The sequence below is a fragment of the Myotis brandtii genome, unplaced genomic scaffold (assembly GCF_000412655.1).
Source record: "Myotis brandtii unplaced genomic scaffold, ASM41265v1 scaffold31, whole genome shotgun sequence".
NCBI classification, from domain to species: Eukaryota; Metazoa; Chordata; class Mammalia; order Chiroptera; family Vespertilionidae; genus Myotis; species Myotis brandtii.
This window is the reverse complement of record NW_005361873.1, coordinates 3,844,758-3,854,859: the sequence shown is the minus strand read 5'-3', so window position 1 is coordinate 3,854,859 and position 10,102 is coordinate 3,844,758. Positions and strand designations below refer to the sequence as shown.

The 10,102-nt window shown below is 46.8% G+C and overlaps 1 pseudogene; it reads left to right on the top strand.

Moving 5' to 3' along the window:
- Positions 1-8,588: 8,588 nt before the first annotated feature.
- The window catches only part of LOC102253392, a 2,829-nt pseudogene continuing 1,315 nt past the window's right edge, over positions 8,589-10,102 (top strand).

Sequence of the window (10,102 nt, the reverse complement as noted above, 5' to 3'; positions counted from 1 at the left end):
TGAGTACATTCATGCTTTGTTCCCTTTGGGTCATGTCTTGTTAAGGTGAATTTTATCCTGCCTGGCTAAAGTGCTAGAGAGCAAGCCACATAACCAGACACCAGGAGAGGAAATTTCATTAACGAACGAGTCAATTACACCCTAGACCCAGCTACAGAGGCAGGAAGAAGGTGGCAGCGAGGGTGTAAAAGAGGAGTGTGTGTGTGTGTGTGTGTGTGTGTGTGCGCGTGTGAATGAGGCACAGTTAGACCCTGCAGGACCTTCGGGGGCAGACTAACTGGGCTATCCTAACTAGGCAGCCTCTGCTACCATTGCAAACAGGACCAGGAGGCCAGCTCTTCTTCAGAGGCCTCGCCTTTTCAAAGGGGAGAGCTGATGTAACTGAGAGCCCAGCCTCACCTCCACCCAGGGTGCCCTCAGCTAACACCTGGGACTCTATAGCCACCCCTGACAGGGACCTGATACCTCGGCTGTGGTCCCACAGTCACTGAGTCTCCAGCACCCCGGATGCAGGTACCTGTGAGTTCTGAAGCATGCTCCCTTCTGACCAGCCCAACGCTTTAGTCCAGAGCACTGAAACCACGTGAGCAGCAGACACGTGAGCAGCACGCTCCTGTCCCAGGAGCATCAGCCCCGTGAGCAGCCTGCCCCAGGCCTAAGAGCAGCAGACTTATGTGGCCTTCCCCTGTCCAAGGAGCAGCAGCTGTGTGAGCGGCCTGCTCCCCCGTCCAAGGAGCAGCAACCACGTGAGCTGTCCGACCCGTCCGAGGAGCAGCAGCCGCATGAGCAGTCTGCCTACGTCTGAGGAGTGGCAGAATTGTGCAGCACGCCTCCATCCAAGGAGCAGCAGCTGTGCACAGCCCGCATCCTGCACCAGTCCAAGGAGCAGCAGCCACACGAGCAGACTGCCCACCTCTGAGGAGAGGCAGCCCTGCACAGCATGCACCGTTCCGAGGAACAGAGCCACACACAGCTTGCACCTGTCCGATGAGCAGCAGCCGGGTGAGTGGCCTGTCCCCATCTGAGGAGGAGCAGCCACGCGGGCAGCTCACTCCCATCCGAGGAGCAACAGCCATGCAAGCAGCCCATCTCCCATCCGAAGAGCAGCAGCCGCGCAATGCAATCAACCTGTCCAAGTCCAAGGAGCAGTAGCCCCACAAGCATCCCACCACATTAGAGGAACAACAGCAGTGTGCAGCCAGCCCCCATCAAGGATCAGCAGCCATGTGAGCTGTCCACCCCAGTTCAAGGAGTAGCAGCTGCATGTGTAGCCCGCCCCCATCAAACAAACAGCAGCCTCATGATCAGCATACCCTCAGTCTGAGGAACAGCAGCTGTGTGAAAAGCCTCCCCCCACCAGCCAGAGGAGCCACCACAGCTGTGAACAGCACCCACGAGAGGAGTTGCTGCCAACTGAGAAGCAGCTGTTACCACAACTGCCAGAGGAGCAACCACAGCCCGAGGAGCCACTGCCACCCAAGGAGCAGCCCCTGAATGACTCAACATCTAGATCTCTCAGTGAGATCAAATATGGATAGACAAAGAAACCCCCAAAGGAAAGAAAAGGAGGACTCGCCAGAAAAGCAGCTAAGTGAAACAGAAGCATGCAACATGTCAGAAAAAGAATTCAGATTAAGGGTCCTAGAGGGCATAAACTGGATGGAGGAAAAAATCAACAACTTCTGCAAGATTCAAGAAGAAATGGATGAAAAAATCAATAACTTATGTAAGAATCAAGAAGAAATGAAGAGTGATATAGCTGCAATAAAAAACACCATTGAAAGTTTCAACAGTAGACTAGGAGAAGCAGAGAAACAAATTAGCAAATTATAAGACAGGGAAGCAAAACACACCAAAACTGAACTGCAATTGGAGAAAAAAATGAAAAGACAGGAGGAGAGCCTAAGGGAGCTATGGGACAACATGAAACAAAACAACATATGAATAATAGGGGTGCCAGAACAACAGGAAGAGGAACAAGGGTTAGAAAACCTACTTGAAGAAATAATATCAGAAAACTTCCCTGAGGTGGGGAAGAAAAAAGTCACACAAACACAGAGAGTCCCAAACAAGATGAACCCAAAAAGACCCACACCGATACACATCATACTTACCATGGCAAATGTTCAGGACAAAGAGAGAATCTTAAAGGCTGCAAGAGAGAGACGGAAAGTTACATACAAGGGATCTCCCATTAGATTATCAAATGATTTCTCAACAGAAACACATCAGACCAGAAAAGAATGGAAGGAAATTAACAAAGTGATGCAAAGCAAGGGACTGAAGCCAAGAATCCTCTATCCAGCAAGGCTATCATTCAAAATTGAAGGAGAAATAAGAAGCGTCACAGACAAAAAAAGGCTAAGGGAGTTTATCACCACCAAACCAGCAATGCAAGAAATGCTAAAGGAACTGGTGTAAAAAGAAGACATAAAAAGCTAAGAAAGAAAACAGATACAAAAAATAGAAATAGCTACAAACAAGTACCTTTCAATAATAACTTTAAACGTAAATGGACTAAATGCTCCAATCAAAAGACATCGAGTGGCTGAATGGATAAAAAAACATGACCCATACATCTGCTGTCTACAAGAGACCCACCTCATTAGAAGGGACTCACACAGACTGAAAGTGAAGGGATGGAAAAATATCTTTCACGCAAATGGAAAGGAAAAGAAAGCTGGGGTAGCAATACTTATATCAGACAAAATAGACCTCAAAGTGAAGGCCATAACAAGAGATAAGGAAGGCCACTTCATAATACTAAAGGGATCAATACAACAAGAAGATATAACCCTGGTAAACATATATGCACCCAATGCAGGAGCACCCAAATACATAAAAAAACTCCTGGAAGATATCAAAGGAGAGATCGACAACAATACAATCATAGTAGGGGACTTTAATACACCACTGACACCACTGGATAAGCCCGCTAGACAAACAATCAGCAAAGAAACAGCAATCCTAAATGACTCACTAGATCAGATGGACTTAATTGACATCTTCAGAACACTTCACCCCAAAGCCATGGAATATACATTCCTCTCAGGTGCTCATGGGACATATTCAAAAATAGACCACATATTGGGTCACAAGCAAAGTCTCCACAAATTCAAGAAGATTGAAATCATAAAAAGCTTCTTCTCAGACCACGATGGCATAATGTTAGAAATAAACTACAATAAAAACAACCCAAAATACTCAAACACTTGGAAGCTGAATAGCATGTTATTAAATATTGATTGGGTTACCAATGACATCAAAGAAGAAATTAAAAACATCCTGGACACTAATGACAATGAAAACACAACAATCCAAAACCTATGGGACACAATGAAAGCAGTCCTGAGAGGGAAGTTTATAGCTCTACAGGCCTACCTCAAAAAACAAGAAAAAATGGTAGTAAATCATCTAACTCTACAACTCAAAGAATTAGAAAGAGAGCAACAAGAAAACCCCAGAGTGAGCAGAAGGAAGGAGATAATAAAGATTAGAGCAGAAATAAATGACATAGAGACCAAAAAAACAATACAGAAAATCAATGAAACCAAGAGCTGGTTCTTTGAAAGGATAAACAAGATCGACAAACCTCTAGCCAGGCTCACCAAGAAGCAAAGAGAGAGGACCCAAATAAACCAAATCAGAAACGATAGAGGCGAAATAACAACAGACCCCACAGAAATACAAATGATTGTTAAACAATACTATGGACAGCTCTACTCCAACAAACTAGACAACCTGGAGGAAATGGACAAATTCCTAGGAAAATACAACATTCCAAAACTCAATCAGGAAGAATCTAAAAATCTCAATAGGCCAATAACTATGGAAGAAATTGAAGCAGTCATCAAAAAGCTCCCAGCAAACAAAAGCCCAGGACCAGATGGCTTCTCAGGGGAGTTTTACCAAACTTTCAAGGAAGAACTAAAACCTATCCTCCTCAGACTACTACAAAAAATTCAGGAGGAAGGAACACTTCCAAGCTCATTCTATGAAGCCAGCATCACCCTAATACCAAAACCAGGTAAAGACAACACAATGAAAGAGAATTACAGGCCAATATCCCTCATGAACATAGATGCCAAAATCCTCAACAAAATCTTAGCAAATCGGATCCAACAGTACATCAGAAAGATCATACACCATGACCAAGTAGGATTTATCCCAGGAATGCAAGGATGGTACAACATCCGTAAATCAATAAACGTAATACATCACATAAACAAATTGAAAGAAAAAAACCACATGGTCATATCAATTGATGCAGAAAAAGCATTCGACAAAATCCAACACCCATTTTTGATAAAAACTCTCAGCAAGGTGGGAATAGAAGGATCATACCTCAACATAATAAAAGCCATATATGACAGGCCCACAGCCAACATCATACTCAATGGACAAAAACTAACACCATTTCCCCTAAGAACAGGAACAAGACAGGGATGCCCACTCTCACCACTCCTGTTCAACATAGTCCTGGAAGTATTAGCCATTGCAATTAGACAAGAAGAAGAAATAAAAGGCATCCAAATTGGAAAAGAGGAAGTAAAACTGTCCTTATTTGCAGACGACATGATATTATACATACAAAACCCTAGAGACTCCATCAAAAAACTACTAGACTTAATACATGAATTTGGCAATGTAGCAGGATACAAAATTAACCCCAAGAAATCTGAGGCATTTCTATACACCAATAGTGAACTTTCAGAAAGAGAGATTAGAAAAACAATCCCATTTACCATCGCACCAAAAAAATTAAGATACCTAGGAATAAACTTAACTAAAGAGGTAAAAGACCTCTACTCAGAAAACTACAGGACATTGAAAAAAGAGATAGAGGAAGACATAAAGAGATGGAAGAACATACCATGTTCTTGGATTGGTAGAATCAACATCATTAAAATGTCCATACTACCCAAAGCAATCTATAAATTCAACGCACTTCCCATTAAAATACCAATGGCCTACTTCAAAGATCTAGAACGAACTCTCCAAAAATTCATCTGGAATAAAAAAAGACCCCGAATAGCTGCAGCGATCCTGAGAAAGAACAAAGTAGGTGGGATCTCAATGCCAGATATCAAGCTGTATTACAAAGCCACTGTTCTCAAAACTGCCTGGTACTGGCACAAGAACAGACATATAGATCAGTGGAATAGAATAGAGAGTCCAGAAATTAGCCCGAACCAATATGCTCAATTAATATTTGACAAAGGAGGCAAGAACATACAATGGAGCCAAGATAGTCTCTTCAATAAATGGTGTTGGGAAAATTGGACAGATATATGCAAGAAAATGAAACTAGACCACCAACTTACACCATACACAAAAATAAACTCAAAATGGATAAAGGACTTAAATGTACGACAGGAAACCATAAAAATTCTAGAAGAATCCAAAGGCAACAAAATCTCAGACATATGCCAAAGCAATTTCTTCACTGATACAGCTCCTAGGGCAGTTGAAACTAAAGAGAAAATGAACAAATGGGACTACATCAAAATAAAAAGCTTCTGCACAGCAAAAGAAACCATCAACAAAACAACAAGAAAACCCACTGCGTGGGAAAACATATTTGCCAACGTCATATCTGATAAGGGCCTAATCTCCAAAATTTATAGGGAACTCATACAACTTAACAAAAAGAAGATAAACAATCCAATCAAAAAATGGGCAAAGGATCTAAATAGACACCTTTCAAAAGAGGACATTCAGAAAGCCAAGAGACATATGAAAACATGCTCAAAGTCACTAATCATCCGAGAGATGCAAATCAAAACAACAATGAGGTACCATCTCACACCTGTCAGAATGGCTATCATCAACAAATCAACAAACGACAAGTGCTGGGTACATCTACACAACGGAATACTATGCTGCTGTAAAAAAAGAAGGAATTCTTACCATTTGCAACAGAATGGATGGAACTGGAGAGCATTATGCTAAGTGAAATAAGCCAGTCAATGAAGGAAAAATACCACATGATCTCACTCATTTATGGATAATAAAGACCATTATAAACTGTTGAGCAAAAATAGATACAGGGGCAGAGCAGCATCGAACAGACTGTCAAACTACAGCTGGAGGGGTGGGGAGGGTTGGGGGCCGGGAAGTGGGGGTATGAGATCAACTGAAGGACTTGTATGCATGCATATAACCATAACCAATGGACATAAGACACTCAGGGGTAGGGGAGCCTGGGGGAATGTCAAGGGGAGAGAGAAAAAAAAAAAGGAGACCTATGTAATACTCTTTGTAATACTTTAAGCAATAAAATAAAAAAGAAAAAAATACTCAAAAATATAAACTGAAAAAAAAAGAGAGATGATAAGTTTAGTTCGAGCGACAGGGGCATGGTGTATGATGATGAGGGGTACATTTGTTTTTTGATGTATACATGTTGTGTGAGATTGTTTATTTGTCTAGGATGCACCTACATTGAGTTTGTCTGAGAGATGGAAGGGTTGATGTTGGGAAAGGAATTGTGGATGGAGGATTGTGGGAGAGGGTTTCGCGTGCCAGCAGGGGCTGCTAGCGTGCCATGTTTGGCACGCATGCTGGGGGTTGCCTCAGCATGGTCCAGGGGTTCCCAAAGGTGTGGACGGAGTCGGTGAAGAAGGAATGACACAGAGGCAGCATTCAGTTGATCATCATAGCCAGGTTCTTCTTTTATTGTCCTGTTACATCTGTTTTTATACCATTTGATCCTATAAGCATGCCTCTATAATCACATCATGGTATGTTTTGGGTAACCTTCTACAGTTCCTTGCTTCATTTCCATAGTTTCTTATCTGACCTTTACCAAAAATCCTGTCTCTATCTAGTTCTGTTGATTTTAATCTTGTCTAGTTTAATCTCTGCGTTCCATTATAAGGGCTATTCCAAGGTCACTGCTCTACTGATGAGCTACAAGGAAGTGACTGAAGGAGATTATCCTACCCAGTAAAGGTTATGTCCTCCCAGCCTCGCTGCTTGCCTTCCCTGGGACTGCCCTGTGTCAGTGGGTCTCCAGGGGTATAGGCTTTGGTGCTTTCCCTGGTGGGCACACTCCTGGGGATGTGGGCCCAACAAGTCCCAAATTTATTGCCAACAGTCTTAGTCCAAGTTCTTCATAAGTAGTACATGGTATTTCTGTAACACTAGGGGGTTTCACTGATTTATTCTCTTCCTAAATCCTGTTAATCCCTAACTCCAGGGAAAAATCCTCACCTTTCGGAAACAACCTTTCTCGGGGAGGTGGTCCTGTTTAAAACACATAGCGCTAAGAGGGAGAGCAAACATATGCCATGTATGCCAGGTCCCTTGAAACATATGCTGTGCAGATGTTTCTTCCCTGCAGCGACTGTGTCAAGCAGCAAGGGTGGACCGGCTTCCGGCAAATTCCCCCATTTTTATTTTTAAATGACAGTGCGTGTAAATCAGCAGCCACCTCTCAGATTGGGTTGTTTAAGACTCGGAAGACCTGTTTGTGACTTTGCCAACAGGTCAGTCTGAGGCTTAACCCTATATCGGCTTCCCACACATGGTGGGCCAGTGACTTTTGCTGGCATGCGGGGCCCTCTCTTGTGGTCTTCCATTTGCAGTTTTTTTCTTGGTATCAACTTTTTTATTTTTCGGTTCAGTGTGGGTGCATCTTGGATAAATGGATAGTTTTATGTAGCATGTATGCATTAAAAAATAGATGTGTTTTTCATCATTATGTGCTGTGTTTTTGTCGCTCGAATTAATTTTATTATTTTTTCAAGGTTCTTCACACATGTACACCTTAAAAGATACAGTGGGGACTTGACTTACAAGTGTCCCGACTAACGAGTTTTTTGAGATACCAGCTGTCATTCGGCAGATATTTTGCTTTGAGTTGACAGAGTAATTTGAGTTAAGGAGCTCCTTAACGAGCTCGGTCTCGGAACGAATTAAACTCGTAAGTCAAGGCCCCACTGTATCAAGTAGGAGTAACATGTTCTCAGAAAATTAGGGTTGGCACGTAGAAGAATTTTGAGTCAGAGATTTTGCTGGTTTTGGCACACACTCACAAAAAGGTTGCCCAACCCTGCTCTAGGAAGTGGCAGCCAATGGTTTCTTTTGAATGGTTTAATCCTCTCATTCAACTGACGAATCAGGCGCCGCCCTCAAGTATTTAACACTTGGGTCCCGGCTCGGGATTCTCTACTTCAGAGCTGACTTCAGTACCAGCGAGACGAGCAGGAAGGAGAAGGTGGTCGCTGCGAAGACACCCTGGGGCGGCCTACCCACATCACCAGGTGCAGCACGATACTGAGACTCCACGGTCGCCTGTCTGGGAACTCCAGAAGCACCAGCAAGACTGGGCGTGTAAGCTGGCGTGGACTGCATATCCGAGCAGGCACCGCACGCGCCGCCTGGGCTCGCGCAACCATTAGATAACTCCTGCCCTGGAAGTGCTTTCTGCGACTGTGCAAGAGTCAGAGTCCCGGGACGGAGAACTACAACTTCCGACTTGCTGAATAACTGCGGTGGCGCTATTGAAAAAGCCTCAGAGAGGAGGTGCTTGGCTACATCCCTCTGTTCCAGTTCTGCTCCCTCAGAACAGAGGCCAGACGGGGGCGCAGCCTTAGGCCTGAGCCAAGATGGCATCTGCGAAACCAACCCCTACGGACTCGGACTCGCTCTCTTCCTGCCTCGCGCAGCTGACGGCGGCGGCCAGGGAGGGTCAAGGTGGGACAAAGGACACAGCTATCAACGAGACACCCTTGGGCCGTGCGCTCTTAGCTCTCCGCACCCGCCACGTCAAGGCAGCGGGAGGAATCGAGCGCTTCCGGGCACGCGGCGGGCTCCACCCCCTTCTGGTGCTGCTGCGGCGAGCATCTCCAGCTGCAGCGGATCCCGCCCCGTCCCTGGCTGGCCCCGGCTCCGCCCCTTCGTCCATCCAGTCGGCGGCTTCGGCTGGCCCCTGCCCCTCCCCCTCCTCTGCATCCTTGTCCACCCTGGACTTGGTGCTTAGCATCCTAGCCGACTGCTGTACCGAAAGGGCGTGCCGGACTGAAGTGCGCAGACTCGGAGGCATTCTGTCTTTGGTGACTATTCTGGAGTGTGGGAAGACAGACAGCATCCAGAACCGAGCGGCCCGTGCCCTGGGCAATTTAGCCATGGAAGCTGAGAGCTGTGCGGACATCCATTCTGCTGGTGCTGTTCCCCTCCTCATTGAGAGCCTGACGGCCTACCAGGACTCACCTTGCTTGCAGAGCGTGATTCGCGCCCTCGGCAACCTGGCGGACTCCCCCCAGCACCGCCTGGCCCTGGCACAGCAGGGAGCAGTGCGCCCACTGGCTGAGCTTCTGGCTGCTGCCCCAGACCCTGCGCTGACCTTGGCCCTAGTCCGTGCCCTCCTAGAGCTGAGTCGAGGCTGCTCCCGTGCCTGTGCTGAGCAGCTAAGTCTGGGTGGAGGACTAGGCCCACTGGTCAGTCTAGCCTCCCATCCCAAAAGGACAGTCCGCGAGTCAGCTATCCTGATCCTTGCCAACCTGTGTGCCCAGGACCTGGTACGGCCTGCCCTGGGCAATGCTGGTGGTGTGGAGGTGCTACTGGGTGAGCTCCAGCAACGCCGAGGTCCCGGTGGGGCGGGCCCAGCCTCCCAGCAGCCCCTGGTGCAGGCTGTGTGCCTACTTTGCCGGGAGGCCATCAACCGAGCCCGGCTGCGGGATGCTGGTGGTTTGGAGCTGCTGATGGGACTCTTGCGGGATCCTCATGCCAGCGCCTGGCACCCTTGTGTCGTGGCTGCCCTTGAGCGCTTCTTCTATGATCCAGGGGCCCTGGGCCAACTGCAGGCTCTGGGGCTTGCACCTCTCTTGGCCGGGCAGCTGTGTGGCGAGCTTGGTGATGAGGAAGAAGAGGGAAAAGAAGCTGTTTCCTGGGACTTTCCTGAGGAGCAGACCCCTGAGCAGGTAGAAGCCAGAAGCTTCCGAAGCCTCAGGTCGTGGCTGATATCTGAGGGCTACGCCGCAGGCCCGGAAGACATCTCTCCGGACCGGTCTCCAGAGCGCTGTCCACGGCCTCCTCCACCGCCTGCGCCCCCTGAGCAAGCCCAGGCAGCCAGTCCCGCCCGGGGCCCAGCCTTGGT